Raw genomic sequence first — 18,858 nt, 5'->3', positions numbered from 1 at the left:
CAGCTAGCCAAGCTATCTCCAGTTATCTCATGCTGACTTATGCTTTATTGATTCTATTCATATTTGATCTATTAAAGATCAAAGGAGTCATACAAATTCTCATCACAAGAAAACAAATGTTGTAACTATGGATGGTGGTGGATGTTAACTAGACTTAACGTGATGATTGACATGGAAATGTTGGCGTTCAAAGAAAACAGTCAAGAAAGAATTCTTGAGAAGCCTTTGGTGCAAACAGGTGGTTTTATTAAAGCACAGGGACAGGACCCGTGGGCGGAAAGAGCTGCACTGGGGTGTCAGGAGCAATTAATTGTACACCTTCAAGTTGACAGAGGGTTAGGGATAGTGTAAATCTCGAAGGAATTTTGGAAGCAAGGTTTCCAGGACCTTGAGGGGGCTAGCTATTGTTAGGAAATGGCCATTTATTACTGTTTACTAAAACCTTAGTCATGAGACCCTTCAGATGTATATCAGTGGGCTGTATGCCTGGAGGATGATTGCTAACATATATATTGGGAGGTAGATATGAAGGAAGTTTCCAAAGGAATTTTAAATGTTAAAGGAGACTTACAGGATCCTGGAGGTTGGGATGATATTAAGATGAGGTTGCCTCGGGGCGCCTGGGTGGCTCAGTCGGTTGAGCGTCCGACTTCAGCTCAGGTCACGATCTCACGGTCCGTGAGTTCGAGCCCCGCGTCGGGCTCTGGGCTGATGGCTCAGAGCCTGGAGCCTGCTTCCGATTCTGTGTCTCCTTCTCTCTCTGCCCCTCCCCCATTCATGCTCTGTCTCTCTCTGTCTCAAAAATAAATAAAAATGTTTAAAAAAAAATTTAAAAAAAAAAAAAAAAAAAGATGAGGTTGCCTCTTGCCCTTAGGAAAGTCTTAACATGGAGGCAGTTGAGTTCCTAAAGGAAGGTCACTCTACCTGTCTCAAGGACTTGTCAACGGGCTTTAAGTTGGTAAGGAAATTTCAGTTTTTTTTTTCTTTTGCCTTTGTTTCCCACATCAATGGTCATTTTGCAATGTATACAAATACCAAATCATTATGTTGCCTGCCTGAAAGTATTATAATGTTATATGTTGATTACATCTCAATAAAACGTAATTTTATAAAAGATAAAGGGAGATGAATTTTTATCTAATAAATGCAACTCATTTGGTATTCTACATCTTCAAATCATGGAGTGCATCTAGGGAAAGCCATAAAAGGATTACTTGGGGGAGGGGGGGATAAGGTAGCGCTGACCTTCAATAACACTTTTGTTGAATTTTGGTCTTTATCAGCTTTCTTCCGGAGTGCACATACCACTGAATTTTCCTTGTTTCTCTCCTGGTTCTCAGTACCCTGCTTTGCCTCCTTTAAACTTCCCTCTACCCTCTTACCTTGAGACAAAGTAGGAAGATGCTTTGACTAAAACGCATTCAGTTCAATTTCTGTTTCCCCATCTTCCTTTGCTTTCTTGGGGGCCAAGCATCAACAGCAGGCAGCTATGATTTAAGTGTGTCTGAAGGAGATAGAAACAACACAAGTTTGGCTGAGGGGAGATTTATTTTTATCAGGGATGAGAGTGGCACCGTAAAGCATGTTTTAAAGCAGAGAGCTCTGTGCTCAATAGAATTACATACAGAGATAGAAGTATTTTATTTCCTCCACTTACTGCCCAGCAGAGCTAACAAGAGTGAAACAATTTATCAGAATAATAATTAATTTTATCCCAGCACTGGTCTAACAAGTGCCTTTCATGTGAATCAGCATCATAAGTCTCCGTTTTCATGAAAATAAATGAATGAAGTAGGTCGAGGTGGTAAATCTAGACCAATAAGGTTAGCTGTTAAGGCAATTCTGAAACAAAGGATTTCGGCTCTAGTAAGCAGACACCAGCCAGTTGCATTGTGTTTGGAATCCGCAGCTGAATATGGCTTTGAAGCGAACAGACAAAAGCAGTGACAGACTCAAAAGAATTAAACTACTGTAAACCAACGCCGAGGAAGGAAAGGGGCTGCCTTTTCATACCATTGGTTAATTACCAAAAGTGTGTTTTGTATCCCTGTTTTCAGAACTGGAGCTGACAGTTAACATTTATATTTCAAAACTTTAGAGTTTCCCTTACTTTATAGTACAGTTTCTGCTAGAAAGGCATAAATTCAATAGGTTCAATAGGTTCTTTTTCACAGCAAAAGAAGTTACTCTGTTATTCAATTGCGTCCTGAAAGCAAAGACTTAAGGAAAAGTCTGTAATCAGTTTTGGAAAATTGAAACTAAAGCTAGAGAAAGTTTACAAAACGCATTTTCTTGTATGGATTACATAGACATAGGAAGAGGTAAATTTATTTATTTATTTATTTATTTATTTATTTATTTTTTTTATATATGAAATTTATTGTCAAATTGGTTTCCATACAACACCCAGTGCTTATCCCAAAAGGTGCCCTCCTCAATACCCATCACCCACCCTCTCCTCCCTCCCACCCCCCATCAACCCTCAGTTTGTTCGCAGTTTTTAACAGTCGGAAGAGGTAAATTTAAAGAGTATCTGTGGGTATGTAGTATCTCTGGGTGTTTGTATGAAATGGAGGGTATAGGACAGACAGGACAGATTATACTTTGGCTAGGTCAGTCCCTTCCTCCTGTACTTGTGGCTCCTAGCTTCTCTTCCTATACCTTGAAATCCACAGTCCCCCACAAACTTGGGTACCAACATGAAGGAGGTATTCAGTCTTTGATGAAAAAGTGAATGAATGGGTAAAACGATTGAATAAAAATACTCCTTGTGAAAAACTGTCTTTTATAACAAGTTAGTCTTATAAATTATATCCTCAAGATAAAAACAGATGGTAAAGGAATGCTTATTTTATTTCCCAACCAAAAATGCTGATTTAAAAAGGTGTTTCCTATGACTGTCAAATCCATGTAGATCTCTATAATTGGCACAAGTATCCTTGACCTTCTCCGAATTCCCCAACAGTCATCAAATGGGCACTTGAAGTTTTTTTTTATTACCTTTGTTTTCATTTGTTTAACAGTCACTAAGAAGTAAAGTTTACAACTGATTTATAAAGTCATAAAATACTTCCGGTGCTAAAGGAGTAGGACATTTTATTTTACAGGTTCTTTCATATTCATAAATGAGATTGTATTTTATATTTAAGTAATTAAAAATAATTTGGAGAAAATATGCTGAATATATTTGTATATTCCTCTTGAATGCTATTTTATTTTATTTCACTTTTTCATCACTTTAGGGTTTGGAACACTGCATGCATGTTTGATCATTGATTGTAAGATACGTTATTTTTTTCTAAAGTGCCTCTAAATAAGAAGTGATTGAAATTGATCAGCCTGAAAGAAAATGCCAACAAGCATATTATATGCAGGGGAGAATTCCAGGTAGAATTCAAAATTTTTGCCATGGAAGCCAGAGATGATCTTGAGAATTAAGCTGGAACTCAGTAATAAAATGCTTAAATATTGGGGACTTTTATTACTTTCCATAACCCTCAATATCAAGCAAAGTATCCTACAAAAACAGATATTATAGAATAAATTATCACACTTATATGGGATTGAAAAAGAAATACATGAGAAAACTACCACTGGAGAAGTGGGGGAATTATATAGTTTTTGTATTTCGTAAAGAGCTCTGTTATATCATAAGATTATCTTAGATTCGTTTAGCACTAAAAGTTTTTAAGGATCTACAGACATTTGATTATTATAATGTGGGTAGTGAGTGGGGTAGGCAAATTGAAGACGGTTGAGTTTCTGAATGTTTACATGACTTATCCAAGGTTACTCAGCTGATAGATGGTGAAACAAGCATTAGAATTAAGATTCTGGGGGACGCCTGGGTGGCTCAGTTGGTTAAGGGGCTACCTTCAGCTCAGGTCATGATCTCACAGTCTGTGGGTTCAAGCCCCACATCAGGTTCTGTGCTGACGGCTCAGAACCTGGAGCCTGCTTTGGATTCTGTGTCTCCCTCTCTCTCTGCCCCTCCCCTGCTTGCACTCCATCTCTGTCTCTCTCAAAAATAAATAACACATTAAATTTTTTTTTTAAGAATTAAGATTCTGGGATGCCAAATTATACCATGTCCATTGCTTCTATGCATGAGCCAGGCAGCCCTTAACCACAACAACAATTTCACCACCAGTGACCATCAAAAAGCATTCCATGTTATTTCTCTAACTCCCTGTAAGTCCTTTTCTCTGCCTCCAAGATTGCCTACCAATACGACCTGCTTCTAGTCTTCCCATGACAAGAAACCTTACCTCCATGAAAATTCTGTTCCCAGAAAGTATTACATCCGTTTAGAAACTTCATTGAGGATATTGCGAGAAGTTGATATCTCACTAGCATCTCTGTCTTGTTCTATCCCCACAGACTAACCAACAAGTTCTGTGATGGAGCGTTTTCAAGGAATTTCTTACCCATTACACAAGGAAATTTGATGGACAATGTTTACATATGCTTTTGAAATACGTTGTGTTTGTGACATTATACAGGTCACATTGTACATGCTTATTTAGCATGGTGTGTTACTCTCATTTTCATTCCTATCAAAGTCTTAGTTTTTTTGTTTTTGTTTGTTTGTTTGTTTTTTAACACAAATTCAATATGAAGACCAAATTAACAGGTTACTATAGAAGTACAAGTACTTATGTGGCAAAAGTGTATTTCTTTCTCTTAGGTGTTTCATCATTTAAAAATTGTTTAATTTCGTTGAAAATTTTATGATCCATTTTTTAACAGTATAGAAAATATATAGGGAAGACACGTTTCCCCTCCCCACCCTGGACCCTCTAGATTTGCTCTCCAGCGGCAACCATATTCAATGGATTAGTCCCTTATGCATCTTTCTGAAAGGTATTAATACTTCCTTTTTTAAACACCATTCCTTCTTTTCACGTTGTTATCAATCTTGCATTTTCCCACTTAAACCATCGGTGAGTGAGGAGTTACAAGTTTATCTCTTTTCAATATTCTGCTGTAATTTTTATTTCCATTAAAGTTACACATGTGCACAGAGGCAAATTCAGTGACTGCAGAAACAGCAAGTTTTGCCATTTCTTGTTCGCCAGAGGCAGTCACATTAAAAATTCTAAGTTGGGGCGCCTGGGTGGCTCAGTCGGTTGAGCGTCCGACTTCGGCTCAGGTCATGATCTCACAGCTCGTGAGTTCGAGCCCCGCGTCGGGCTCTGTGCTGACAGCCCAGAGCCTGGAGCCTGCTTCTGCTTCTGTGTCTCCCTCTCTCTCTGCCCCTAACCCACTCACATTCTGTCTCTGTCTCTCTCAAAAATAAATAAACATTTAAAAAAAAATAAAAATAATAAAAAAAAATTCTAAGTTAATTCTAGTATTTACTTGCTTATCTCTAAATACCATGTTTATATTTCTACTACTTGATATTTCATTTTTAGGCATGATATATTGACTTTTCCCTTTGGAAGATAGTATTTATTGCTCTTTCAACCATACATCCCGCACCTGCCACACCTCTACACTTATCATCAGCTCTCCGTCAAATATCTTACTTTTGCTTATACCCGTATTCAGTGTTCTTATTACTACGGCTAAGTAAACAATCCTCAAGTCTGAACTATGAAGCGTATACTATGGTTACTTTTCGTATAAAATAAAGTCGTCTTTCTTGGTCACCAAATGTTCCTGTACTTACAATTAATACAACCCAAGGCAATCCCGCCAACTGTATGAATCTTCTCTCGAAACATCAAATATATATTTTATCAATTTATCTTCCTAAAACATCTCTCCTGGAACCTTCTGGCCTGCTCCATTTGGGACAGGTTGTTCCCTGGTTTGGTTACATAGTATGTATTTTGAAATCTTACTTCAACACCATTCTAGGAGGGAGAGCTCCTTTACCTTTTTATTGTGTTGGGTCCCAGGTTTTTTTTTTTATTCTCTTATTTTGGTGGGGTACATTCTCCAATAAACTCCTGAGAAAAGGTTCTCAAGATGGAAAATTTAAAGACCTCTCATATCCAAAACATATGTCTTATTCTATTTGAACTCTTCGAGATAATTTGGTTAGATGTGGAATTTGGGATTGGAAATTACTTTTCCTCTGAGCTTTAAAGACAGTTTTCCATTGTTTTTCAGCTTCTAGTGTTGCTGTTGAGAAGAATAATAGCATCCTAATTCTTGATCCTTTTCATGAAATTCATGGTTTCTTTCTAAAAGTTTATAGAGTCTTCTTTGCCTATTTTCTGAAATTCTACAATCATGAGGCAATCATGTGCCTTAATGACATATGTGCATTCTGGAAACTCATGGGAATTTTTCTTAAATTTTTTGATGGTTTTCTTCCTGGCGTCTTCTTCATTCTCTCTTGCTAGATTTCCTGTTTTTCAGATGCTGGATTCCTAGACTATACTGCTAATTTTCTTATCTTTTTAACATAATGTTTCTCTTTCTTTTTGCCTTTTGGCTCACTTTTCAAGAACATTTCCTCAACTTTATCTTCCAATCCTTCTACTGAGTTTTCCAAGAGCTTTTTTATGTTTCATGTATTTCTTTCTTGTAGTTACCTGTTCTTGTTTCTCAGATACTATATAATCAGTCTTTATTTTGCATGGTAGTACAGGATTATAAAAATGACCAGACCATAAAAAGATCTTATAAAAAAAGATTACAGATAAAACTGTAATCTTATTAGTGGGGGAAATGACAACTGTTCTGCAAACTTAAACAACTTTTTCAAAACATTAAAACTCTTACTATAAGTTTTAAATGTGCAGGGAAATAGAAAACAATCAAACATATACTTTCTTAGGATACTGTGATTTAAAGCATTAAAAACATGGAATATTGAAGTGTTTTTGCTCTGGAAGCAATGTTTGCCATATTTTCAGGGTATAACCCACAATACTAAGTAAATATCTTTTCCATGTCTTGGTGAATTGCCGTATTCCTTTCCAAGTTTGGATCGGCTTCCAACCATTTTAGTGTCATGAAATATCTCCAAGAGCCCTTTAAAGTGATTATTTTGCTGCTATCACTTCCTTTCAGATATCTTCATCCTTTTCATAACAAACACTTACATTTATATAAAATATCTGCTAATTATCATATCCAGTTGCCTTAACCAATCCTTGGAATCCAGATGCAAATTTTACGACGGCATCCTTTTCTGCTCTATCAACCTCACAAGATAGCATAACATTAATCGACTCATGCCAGCTTTTGAAACAATCAAACTCGCATTTACTGGCAATAAAAGTGTATTCTTCCATTCCCTTGTGATTACCTTTTTTTAAAAAAATATGGCAACAACATCAACACTAACCCGAATGCTAGCCAAACTAATTATTGTTTTTTTATTACAGTCTTCAGTTCAACCATAGGCATCTTTCTGCTCCTGGTGCAATTTAAACTAAAAGACGTTGAAACAATTTTACCCAACTTTTTATATTCATTAGGCTTTCTCAGTATGGTTCCAAGAGACCCTTCCTAGCTTCTTTTGCCATCCCCATTTTCTTATATCCAATTTCACTTTCTGTCTTCTCATGTTTCATTTCATTTGCTGCCTTAGATCTTGGGATCTTGGGATCTTGGGATCTCCAATTCCTTCTTTTCATTATCCATCCTGGAAAATGGTGCATGGGTTTATCATTGGGAGACAAGGAGGTCACACAACTCCAGACTTTGCTGTGTATGCATGAACTAACAGATGCCCAGTGACCAATCACCGACAGACTTTGAAGGAAATGATGTGATAGGCTACTGATGACGATGTGTATCTATTATTAATGACTGTGGGCAGAAGAGCTAACAGGGAAGCTTGTGTTCTATGCAATTATCCACGGTTAATATGTTGTGGTAACCGAAATTGGAACCGTATTACCAGGAGAATGGTACTGTAAACTAAACTGTGTAACTCATATTCGTGAGTATTAGAACCATGCAAAGCGAGAACTGCCTGTGCATCCCTTAACTGAACAAGGGAAATAAAAATCGTATTGAAACTACTTTGCGGTGCCTGGGTGGCTTGGTCAGTTAAGGGTCTGACTCTTTGTTTCTGCCTGGGTCATGATCGCACTGTTCGTGGGATCCAGCCCCATGGGGGACTCTGCAACCACAGCGTGGAGGCTGCTCGGGATTCTCTCTGCCTCCCTGACTCTCTGCCCCTGCCCTGCTGATCCTCTCTCTTTCTGTCTCAAAATAAAGAAACAAACATTAAACTGCTTTCCCTCTACACTCAGTGTTTCCTCCAATTTTTTTTTTCCATGTTGGTTTGTCTGTTATTTTCCCGTTTCTATTTCATTTGTTCTGTTCTCTGCTTTGATTTTAGAGCCTTGTTTGATCTGCTGGTACATAAGACTGGATGCTGCAGAACTTATTAACGTGGCTTTCACTGCTGGGTGATCTGGCCAGGCCATTTCTTAGAGAGTAGCCAATTTTAATGTGTTTAAGTCTTATCTTTTGGGATGGTCAGAATCACAAGAGAACACTCTTCAAATGTCCTTTCTGAAGAGTATACACCTTGCTACCTGTCTCCTAAAAGTTTGGTGTGGTCAAGAAGGCCTGTTTTCTGTTTTCTCCCATATTTTCACTTAAGTGCCTTTATTCTTAACCATGCCAACCCAGGGACATTCTTGGTTCAGTCTCTCCAGAGAAAACCCTCAGGTGTTCTCCTAAGGTAAAGGGTGGGCAGTCAGGCCACCTGCTGTTATTAGTCCCCCACCTCCCATTGACTTCCAAAGGTCCATTACGTCACCAATTCCAGAGCTTCTTGGGGCGGGCCTGCGTAAATTGTGTCAACTTTTAGGACTTTCCCCGGCTGCTGGTCTAGGATTCAGCTTTTCCTGTTTACTTATCACCTATCTGTCTACTTTCTAGTTTTCCAAATTTGGTTGCAATTTTTCCCTGTTTCTCTGTCCTCGTGGGTGTATGGTTCTTAAAAACTTTCTTGTCATTTTAGTTCCTGTGAGGTTTTACGAGGGAGAGAAGGTTAAATAGATGTCGTCAACTTATCCTTCATTTGAAGCCTCTCATTTTATTTTATTTTTTTTTTTAATTTTTTTAACGTTTATTTATTTTTGGGACAGAGAGAGACAGAGCATGAACGGGGGAGGGGCAGAGAGAGAGGGAGACACAGAATCCGAAGCAGGCTCCAGGCTCTGGGCCATCATCAGCCCAGAGCCCGACGCGGGGCTCGAACTCACGGACCGCGAGATCGTGACCTGAGCTGAAGTCGGACGCTTAACTGACTGAGCCACCCAGGCGCCCCTGAAGCCTCTCATTTTAAAAATATACCAGTGGGTATTTTTTAATATCCTGTACTAAGATCCTTAACCAAAGTAAAGTATAAAATTCGACTTAATATATGGATGGGAGATGATAAAGGTATACTTTTTTATTCTTTTCTTCGTTTGCCTGCCTTCACAGAACAAGATTCGATATTTCTTACTGTTGCTGTTTTCTTCCAGGGATGTTAACAAAGGCTTTACCATTTGTCTGTCATTGATCTTTCTGTTCTCATTATCATAGCCACTCAAAAGCAACCATGAATACTGTAAAAGCATTTTGTGTAAGTGATTTATGACGCTTTCTTGAGATGGCTTCAAATAGCCTTATTCCGTTGCATCTCCCAGCATTTTTTTTTTTAACGTTTTATTTATTTTTGAGACAGGGAGAGACAGAGCATGAATGGGGGAGGGTCAGAGAGAGGGAGACACAGAATCTGAAACCGGCTCCAGGCTCTGAGCTGTCAGCACAGAGCCCGACGTGGGGCTCGAACTCACGGACGGCGAGATCGTGACCTGAGCCGAAGTTGGCTGCTTAACTGACTGAGCCACCCAGGCACCCCATCTCCCAGCATTTTTAATACCCCTCTTAATACATCCTGTCACCCCCATCTGTTTTGATTTAATGTTGATCATACAGACATGCTGTGCTGGGGGAAGCCACCTGATCACATCAGTACTGTGTTATGTGTGCATTAGACTCAAGGTACTTTCAGAGAGGAAACATAAAACTGCTATTGTTAAATTATATCTGTTTTATTAGGTTCCTCCTGGGTAGATTGTGTAGGACTTGGGAAAATCAAGCATTAGACATGTTCATAGAACAGGCTTTTTAAAAGCAGTTCAATGTAACCTGCCATCAATTCCCTAAGTGGCAATTCTCTGACTGCGTCCCCAGGGAAAATATATTGAACAGCCGAAGGTTAAGGCAGAGGAGTACAGTGAGACAGGAAGCAGCCAATCAGATGGCGAGGGTCTAAAGATCTGATGCCTCCGGGCAAGCAGCACCAAGCTGAGCTGGTTAGTCTCCTTTTATCGCAGAAGAGCACCACACACATGTCGTAAATGGTCCCTGTGTTGGCCGCAGCCACCAAGCAGACCCCGTAGCTAAGAAGAGTGGGATGCATGCCCAAGCAACTCATTCTGCACAGCGGCTGACAAGACAACGATATTCCTGTGCTGGAATGTTCGCATTCAAAGGTATCGGTTCTTTTTCATTGAGTTGCTATATTTCTTAAGAATTACGGACAGCAGAGATGCTGGTGCTGGAGAAAGATCTCTCCGCTTTCTAGCAATGCTTTGTTCCTGTTCTCAGTCGAAATGCCAGCCTTTTGAGATGCTTAACCTCTGGGGGAGCCAGGAATAAGCAGAATAAAGGAACACTTTACATTGCTTAAGCTCATGGTGCACAGACCCTTTATCAAGGACAGACTCTTTGTTATTGTTGCTATTGTTCTGAAGGTAAGCCGGCTAAAAATGCAGCTTCAAATTGTCACATTCTGCTACATATATAACTAAAGAGACCCAGGGAAAGAACTGGGGGGAGGGGGAGGGTATAGGGGGCTGCATATCTTAAAGGTTGCTGCAATTTATCTAGCCATCTACCAGCCTCAGAGAGAGAAAGGGCCCCACAATTGCTGATCTAAGGTAGAGGAAAAGAATTTTGTCAGTATGAGGATCCCTGTATGCTTAAGACACAAGTTTTACAGAAAACGAACACTTTGCACATTCTCCTCCTGCTTAATAATTAAAATGCCTTAATTATCATTTATTACTGACAGCCGGTGTAATTGTCCAACAGTCATCAGCATATCAGGAGCCCTTGTTTTAGTTGCCAAGGTAATTGAAAGGATAATTTAATACGTTACAGAGTAACAAAAGACTCATGAGAAACATATTGCATTAGGTGAGGCATGAGATTGCTTTGTGGAGCATGTATTTTTTAGAGTGAGTCCCTTCTTTTGTTCCCCCTCTGTCTGGATTGATTAGCCATTAGAGGGAATGGAAAAAACAAGGACTTCCATCAGGTACCACATATTTAGACTAACGATCATTATTTATTCTATACATCAGGCGAGATTTCAGTTACGTCTGACATTAAATTGCTGGTCATCAGAAAGGTTTTGCTGGTTAAGCTGTGCATTATCCCCCACGGGACATTTGAAATCGCGCTTCGGTGGGCTGTCAATGGTGGCCTGCATGAAGTCAAGGAAACTGCTGTCCCAGGGAGCAGAAATGATTGCAAGCAGTGATCTGCTTGGTTTTCCAGCTCTGTCTCAGAGGCAGGGCCCATTATGATTCTAATCTTCACGGCGATTTATCAAGGCTAACTTTTTCATATTACATCTCTGGAAAGCTCTCCCCAGTAATACAGATTCTTCATGAAGTTATTTTTTCAAAGAAGGGAAATTTTAAAACATTGATTATAGTTTCTGAATTGCCAGGTCAGCGGTATTTTTTATTCTCATTCTTATTCATTTATTTATTGATTATGGCCTGTGGGGCTCAATACACTTTGCCTCTGTGACGTCATCAATTTATATCACCGTACGCTTTGTGATTTTCAGTTTCTTTCAATATGTATGTACAAGGTGCATGATTTTATTTATGCAATATCATGTAAGGCAAGTAAAAGTAATGCTTGGGGCCCCTGGGTGGCGCAGTCGGTTAAGCGTCCGACTTCAGCCAGGTCACGATCTCGCGGTCCGTGAGTTCGAGCCCCGCGTCAGGCTCTGGGCTGACGGCTCGGAGCCTGGAGCCTGTTTCCGATTCTGTGTCTCCCTCTCTCTCTGCCCCTCCCCCGTTCATGCTCTGTCTCTCTCTGTCCCAAAATAAATAAAAAACGTTGAAAAAAAAATTAAAAAAAAAAAAAAGTAATGCATATAGCATTTGATAGTAATATTTGAAAATCACTATTTAAACTTGGAAAGTCACTATTTCGCTATAGGTAATATAAGTCATTATAATAAGGTAATAGAAAAATTAAAATCTTAGCTTTAAAATTTAAAAATCAACTATAAAATAAAAAAAGATGTTTTTCATATATGTGTAATGATTACCTTCTGTCTATGTTTAAACACAGATTGCCTTGGAGATGGTAAAATTAACCAATTAATTGGATGACTGTAGGGAGTTCGTTTGCAACTTTGATGGATGGTAATGGGAATATCAGAATTAATATTATTTTGCAAAAGAGAACACAGAAGCATATCTCATGCTTCGACTATAAGAAGCATTTTTATACCCGGGATGATGTAAAATTTACTTCTGCTAAAGAAGAATAAAAAGAACGGGCAAAATGTGATCTTAGAAAATAAGGTCAATAAGGCGTATTGGGACAGCAAGATACTGGTTACAAGGAATGAATTAAAGCAAAAGAAGGGGCCTTTCCTCTGAGGCAGTGTAGGTCGAAAATAATGGACTGAGATTAGACCTTGGCCCTAGACAGCCCTGGCTTAAATCCCACTACCACCAACTCCCTGCATAACATAGGTGGATTAGCCCCACCTGGCTGGCTTGTGAGTTAGGAGGTCCCATACTCATAAGTGGTTTGTATAAACACGAGAAGGATGTAATTAAAAGGATACGCTATCAAAGTCGGTTCTGACCTCATTGGGGCGTTCTGACCACAATGGTGGGGTGAAGATGGGATCATTCCTTCCTTCCAGTTAGAAAGGGGACTGGAAGCTGGAGAAAGGCCATGTTAGTTCATCGCTGTCTCCCACACCGTCCATTCTCTTCCATCTCCTTAGTGATGTCTACACTTGTATCTCTGGAGAGCACTGCCGTCAGTGGGATGCTTTGAAACTTATTTAAATGCAAATAGCCTTGGCCAGGACACTTCAAGGTAGTATTACACCTTGGTCTTGTAGCAGGCCCTGAGAGCAGACGCTGATAGGGAATGCCGAGTAGGAGAGAGATTTTTAAACGGTGTGGGGAGGGCGGGAGGGGCGCGAAGGGGGTGCTAGTTCCAGGCGAAAGGGATGCTATTGAGAGAGGAAGAGCTCCTTGAAGATTCCAGAGGCTGGGAAACATATGCTATCGCTCCACGATAACGTAATAAACGCCTACAGAGAGACCAGGTCAACCAGGAACACAAAATTAGGCTGTGGGTCCGAAATCAAGTAGAAAGCCTAGGCGGCCAGCTTGGTGAAAGATATGAGGCAGACAAGTTGTTCCTCCTGGTCACTTGTGAGGTTGTTTGTGCCAGTAGTGACTTCGAGCTGTTCAGAGGAAGGGCTTATTTACTGGCCTGAAGGGGGATAAACAAGGGGAAAAGGAAATGAAATCTAAGGGACAGAGCAAAGTTTTACTTTTATGGCACAAAGGGTGCATGTGAGGAGATCATGTGAAGAATGTTGAAAACCAAGCTCAACTTAGATGTACTGAAAGAGCATCGACATAGCCTCTGAGCGGGGCAGGGGGAGTCGGGGGCGTTGCTCTTCGTATCTGTGTAAGTCTTCCAACCTCCCCCCCACCCCCGTCAAGGCAACTCAACGGGCACCTCCTTGATTTTCTCAAACTTGAGATGACTCCCACTCGCAGCCATGCTCCCACCTGTTTACGAGTGACTCAGTCTAGAGGAGACTGCTTGCTCCTGGAGACCCAATACTGAGGACGCTGCCCAGAGGGTGTGGTGAATGGGAGGGTCCTCATGTTGGCTCCGTTGTTCGCTGGTATCTTGACTGTACCTTTCACGTCACTGGAATGTAAACACTTCTGGAAAAAGTAACACTATGCAAACCTACTCTGACTTTCCTCTTTTAGTACTCTAGTTTTCACCTTTCATATTCTAATTTTCACTTTTAACATTCTGCCGCCTTCTTATAGTTTTGGCGATGTTCGTTCGTGTATCCTTCGCCAGGTTGGAGTCCTTTCAGGAAAAGGACAGACTGTGACTTCACATTTCACCATTGCCTAGCAAAAGGCCTGTCACATAGAAAATATTACGTCAATATTTGCTCAACTTATTAACACAGTTCATTTCCCAAGGAGCTCGTGGATGTACGTGCATTGTACTACTAAGCTACCTGGGTTACACGGAGGATCAAGTGGTCCAACTAATAGCCTCAATTTGACCTTGCAATAAAATCTGTAAACCAGGGGAAATTTACTTTTGTTGTTCAACGTCTCCCAGCAGCCTCCGGTCAATGTATCCTGGCACCCTGGGCGTAAGGCCGGTTCCAGGGACCCGTGTTCGTGCCCGAGCAAATCCAATACGTCCACACTGATAAAGGAATAGCTCGCTCTTATTAGCGTAGGCGCCAAGGCCAGAACGTGCTTGGGAGTGTCAGGGAGGGCTGTCACGATGCAAGGGACACCGGAAGGGGCTGCCCCCTCCACCGGAAGGGGCTGCCCCCTCCACCGGAAGGGGCTGCCCCCTCCACCGGAAGGGGCTGCCCCCTCCACCGGAAGGGGCTGCCCCCTCCACCGGAAGGGGCTGCCCCTGCTGGGAGGTGGGGGTTGGCTTCCAAGAGGGAAGGAGGGCAGGGTGGACAGAGCAGCAGCAGGAACCAGGTAGGGAGCTGAGTGGCTGGAGCCCGATGACGGACCTCTAGGATGAGCCAGAGAGAGCAGCCCCCCTCTAGCCACCAGAGAACACGTGAACCTGCTCTTTAGACACCGTACAGAGCAGTCTTCTTTCATCAGTGTTGCGAACCTTTCTTAGGCCTCTCTGCAATCCGTGTCATGGACTGAGAAGGGAGGCCAAGTGCATGTTTTCCTTCATATGTCCGAAGCAGTTGTGGTGGTACCTGCCTGCTAATGACCAAAGACTGTGTCATTATAAACTCTCTCTAAGGCAGGTGGTGGAAAACAGTGGAGTTATTCTGCTGGAATGCTACCAAAAAGCTGTCTTGTTTTGTTTTCCTCTGATGTCATTAAGGGAATCATTTGAAGGTCGTGTCTGGGTTTATGATCTGCGTGTGAATGAATCAGTCTAAGATGCCATCCTTCCCAGCCCCTTTGAACCCTACCATGAGACTTTTTCCTACCGGCGGACACAGGGAAACACTTGCATGTTCATTCAGGGGACGTTAAGCTTCGTCTGGAACCATCTGGGGACTCTCTACGCCACTCGTATTTTGCTCACTGAGACATTCAAGCTCCCTCCCCGCAATACCATGAGAACAACCCGCATCGTGCCTGTGACTGTGCAGTTTCTAACTTGCCTCTCTGAAGCACATTCAGCCTGTTTTTCAAGGAAAATCAGGCAACACTAATAAAAAACAGACTGCCAGTAAGTCAGCATGTGTATTAAAAATTAAAAACATTGTTCCCAGCTCGGTCTTTCTTAAGGCTCCGAGTAGGCATTTAAAAAAGTCATTACTGGGGTGCTAGAAGGGGCACTTTTCACTGCTGGGCCACATTATTGGGCACACAAGGCACTCTAGGTGAATATTTGAGTTGAGAATCTCTGTGAGGTAACTCATAAAAACTATCACCAAACTCTCAGCCTGTGCCATTAACATACAACTTCCATAACCCACCCTGGTCTCTCCTTCGACCAACTGTGGCAAACCGTAGCTTTCTCCCTTGACTACTGTCCTTCTGAGAATTTATACGTTACCTGCTTCTGATTTCATTTTATTCTTCAGCCCGGGGATTGCTTCCCTAGTTCGTTATCAAAGACGGGGCAAGTTTTTATCTGTAGCTTGAGGTTACTTTGCAAAACTCATTCTCAATAGCACCCATTACCAGTTGTAGCAAAAATTCTTTGTTCTCATCCTCTTTTCTTCTTGCCCTTCAGTCCTTATGGTGAGACGGCGGGGGGGGGGGGGGGGGGGCCCTCCTTGAGTTGATGTGACAAAATGCCAACAAGCGTTTTGAGAATGCCCATGTCCCAGATAGCTCTCGACCCACCGATTTCTTTAGATTGCTTTCCGTTAGCTTTGCTTAGACTCTTACGTCTCTCATTAGATTTTGATGGGCTTTTCTGATTCTAATGGGCTTTCTTTCTTCAACCTACTCTCCATACTGCTGCAGTTATGATGTTCAAAAACAAATCTGTCCACATTATTCCTTTGCATGTGACATGGCAGAATGCCACTCCTCACTAACTTAGTCCAACCCCGCCCCAAATGTGGTAAAACAGAATATGAACTTTGCAATCAAGCGGACCTTCCTTCAGATTGTGACTGTACCAGGCGTCTAGTGGGCCCTTTGATTTTAGTATCAATGAAACGGGACTGATTCTATCTACCTTGTATTTCATTTGAAGTTTAAATAGGACAATAAATGCCAAGTATCTCTGATGCTGTCTGTTGACGAGCAGGCATGTAATAATTTGGAAACAATTCTTTCTGTCCCAGAGTCAAGTCCAAATGCAATTCTTGGCGTGGCATCGAGGGGACTTCTGCTCTCTGCCACACGCCTACCTCAGTGGCCTTACCTCCTGCCCCTACCAATCCACTGCCTCCTTCTCCAACCTAACTCTCTAGCAGTACTTGGATTCTCAAACAATATAAGCTGTGTCCGTCTGCATATCTCTGCGGGTGCCTTTACACACGGTGTTGTTTCCTGGACATGGCATGCAGGCCTTCTCCCTGCTCACGTTCTCACAAATCTCCCGTTCACCATTAAACATATAACTCAAGAATCATATGCTTCCGCTCATTGATATTCTTAAGACCTTATCATAAGATATTAACATTTGATGATCCTTTCTCTCTGCCAGGTGCTCTCATTTATCCAGGTGCCAGGTGCCACGTTATCTAAGTTGATGCTGAAATTCATCACTCTACTCATCACAATAGTTGGTTTGTCTTCCCTACTATGTTTTGAACCACTCGAGTGTAGAAAAATGTGATGATCGTAGCTCGAATGAATGAATGAATGAATGAAGGGCAAGACAGATGGGTGGAAGAAGACAGGGAGGATTCATGTGTAATAGGAGATATAAAACCAGTCCCTGAAACGGGCCCGGTATTTTAGAGAGAAAGTTATAATGAAGCCCAGGAATTTTAGAGAAGATGCTGCGTAAATAAATAAACAAAAACAAGCGAAACAGACTTAAACCAGAATGGACGGTGGGGATTGAAGAGATAAGTACAAGTCCAGTTGGTCTGATGGGAAACATAAAAAATAAGAAGAGAGAAGCTAAATCAGGAAGCTCCTGAAAAAAGAGTCGAGGACTGCGTTAAGTGTGGACTTCAGTTTCCAAAGAAACTAGCCAGAGAAGTCTAGATAGAAAAAGAAGCAATCACTTCTGGAATTAATAGTAATGTATTCTGATCAGCACTTCCGTAGTGCTAGGCCATATGCTAAACATATTACATGAAATGACTTATTTAAACTTTTCAAATCCCAAGAGAAGAGGGATTCTGTTATTCTCATTTTATAGATAAGGCAACAGAGGGTTGCCAGGCTTGTCTAAGACTACAGAGCTGGAAATTGGAAAGTTGGGTTTGAACCCAAGTTTACCAAAGTCCAGTGCTTAGACCCTTTATTACTCTGCTCTTCTGGTAGACTGTGGGCTCAGGCTAGTGAAAAGATGAATTACTTTGGAAGAAAAAACGTGGCATCATCCCCAAAGTTTGGAACGTGAGGAAAATTAAGAAATTGAAAGCAAAAGGAACGGAGATACTGGAGGAGACAGTCTTCCATTCCATGTTGGACTCATCGAAGACTATGGGATTTCTCTACCTACAGAGTGTATCCCCTAAAAGTCCCGTTCCTGGGAATACTGGAGACACCGGAGGATTGTATCCCTCCAGATGAGGGAGCGGTGAGAGGACGGCAAGGGAATTCAAGAAAACTGAAAGGGGGAAAACTACGAATGCCAGGACCATGAACTTCAGAGGCAAAAATCCGTGCTCCTTTGACCCCGTCTTTACCATGCATGTGTGACTGCTAGAGAATGGGGTAGAAACTGGGGGAGAGGCAGCACCAAATTACAGCCCAGGGACCCACACGTTAAGTTACTGCCCGAGGAGAGGTGGTTGATTTTATCCCTCAACACAGACAGTCATTGATGAAGGACAATTTCTGGAGTCAGGGAGCAATCCAACAGGCCATAATTTTGCATTTCATATCATTGAATGACATATGTTTTATCTGTTTGATAACATAAAAAGCTACCTGACATTTTGGGGAAGGTTTTATTACCTTATTCAGCACTTTACATGCCACATTTTAAAGAAGTATGCTGTAAAATATGTCCTTTTTGACAAAATGAGGTTCAGATGTTCATTAAGTGTTAAATTTCTCCCGGTGATACTATTTTTGAAAGAATGAATCCATTATTTCGGGAAGAGGGGAATAAGGTCGAGGAAGAGATGGAAGTTTGTTTTGCTTTTCAGTTTGTTTGCTTTGGTTTGTATTCCCTTGGCTGACATTTTGATTGGAACACTATCTACCAAGGGAAAATATTTTGAAATATAACTGCTTGATGAATGCCATACATTGATTTTTCCGCAGTTCATTCACATCTCTATCTAACCCCCCTCACGAGTTTTATGCCTCATGCATTTTTGGAATCTTTCAGAGAAACTTAAAAATGTGTTTGTGGGTTTATTGCTCTTTTCAGCCCATCCCTTCTTTCTCCATTCTCAGCCACCTTCTCAATTCTCTCTCAATTTTGTTGTTGTTGTTG

The 18,858-nt window shown here is 41.2% G+C and overlaps 2 protein-coding genes across 2 annotated transcripts in view; one reads left to right on the top strand and one right to left on the bottom strand.

Annotated features, from left to right (window-relative positions):
• Positions 1 to 1,214: 1,214 nt before the first annotated feature.
• CFAP96 (cilia and flagella associated protein 96) overlaps positions 1,215 to 18,858 on the bottom strand; it is a 521,342-nt gene continuing 503,698 nt past the window's right edge. The window contains exon 14 of the transcript XR_015249965.1: positions 1,215 to 1,504. The gene's annotated coding sequence lies outside the window, so the exon portion shown is untranslated. The remainder of the gene's footprint in view (positions 1,505 to 18,858) is intronic.
• Positions 10,295 to 18,858, top strand: part of SORBS2 (sorbin and SH3 domain containing 2) — a 353,761-nt gene continuing 345,197 nt past the window's right edge. Inside the window, exon 1 of the mRNA XM_086703205.1 lies at positions 10,295 to 10,466. The gene's annotated coding sequence lies outside the window, so the exon portion shown is untranslated. The remainder of the gene's footprint in view (positions 10,467 to 18,858) is intronic.

The sequence above is a fragment of the Puma concolor genome, chromosome B1 (assembly GCF_028749965.1).
Source record: "Puma concolor isolate L17-30 chromosome B1, mPumCon1.1.hap2, whole genome shotgun sequence".
Classification (NCBI taxonomy): Eukaryota; Metazoa; Chordata; class Mammalia; order Carnivora; family Felidae; genus Puma; species Puma concolor.
This window is presented reverse-complemented; position numbering and strand designations above follow the sequence as displayed.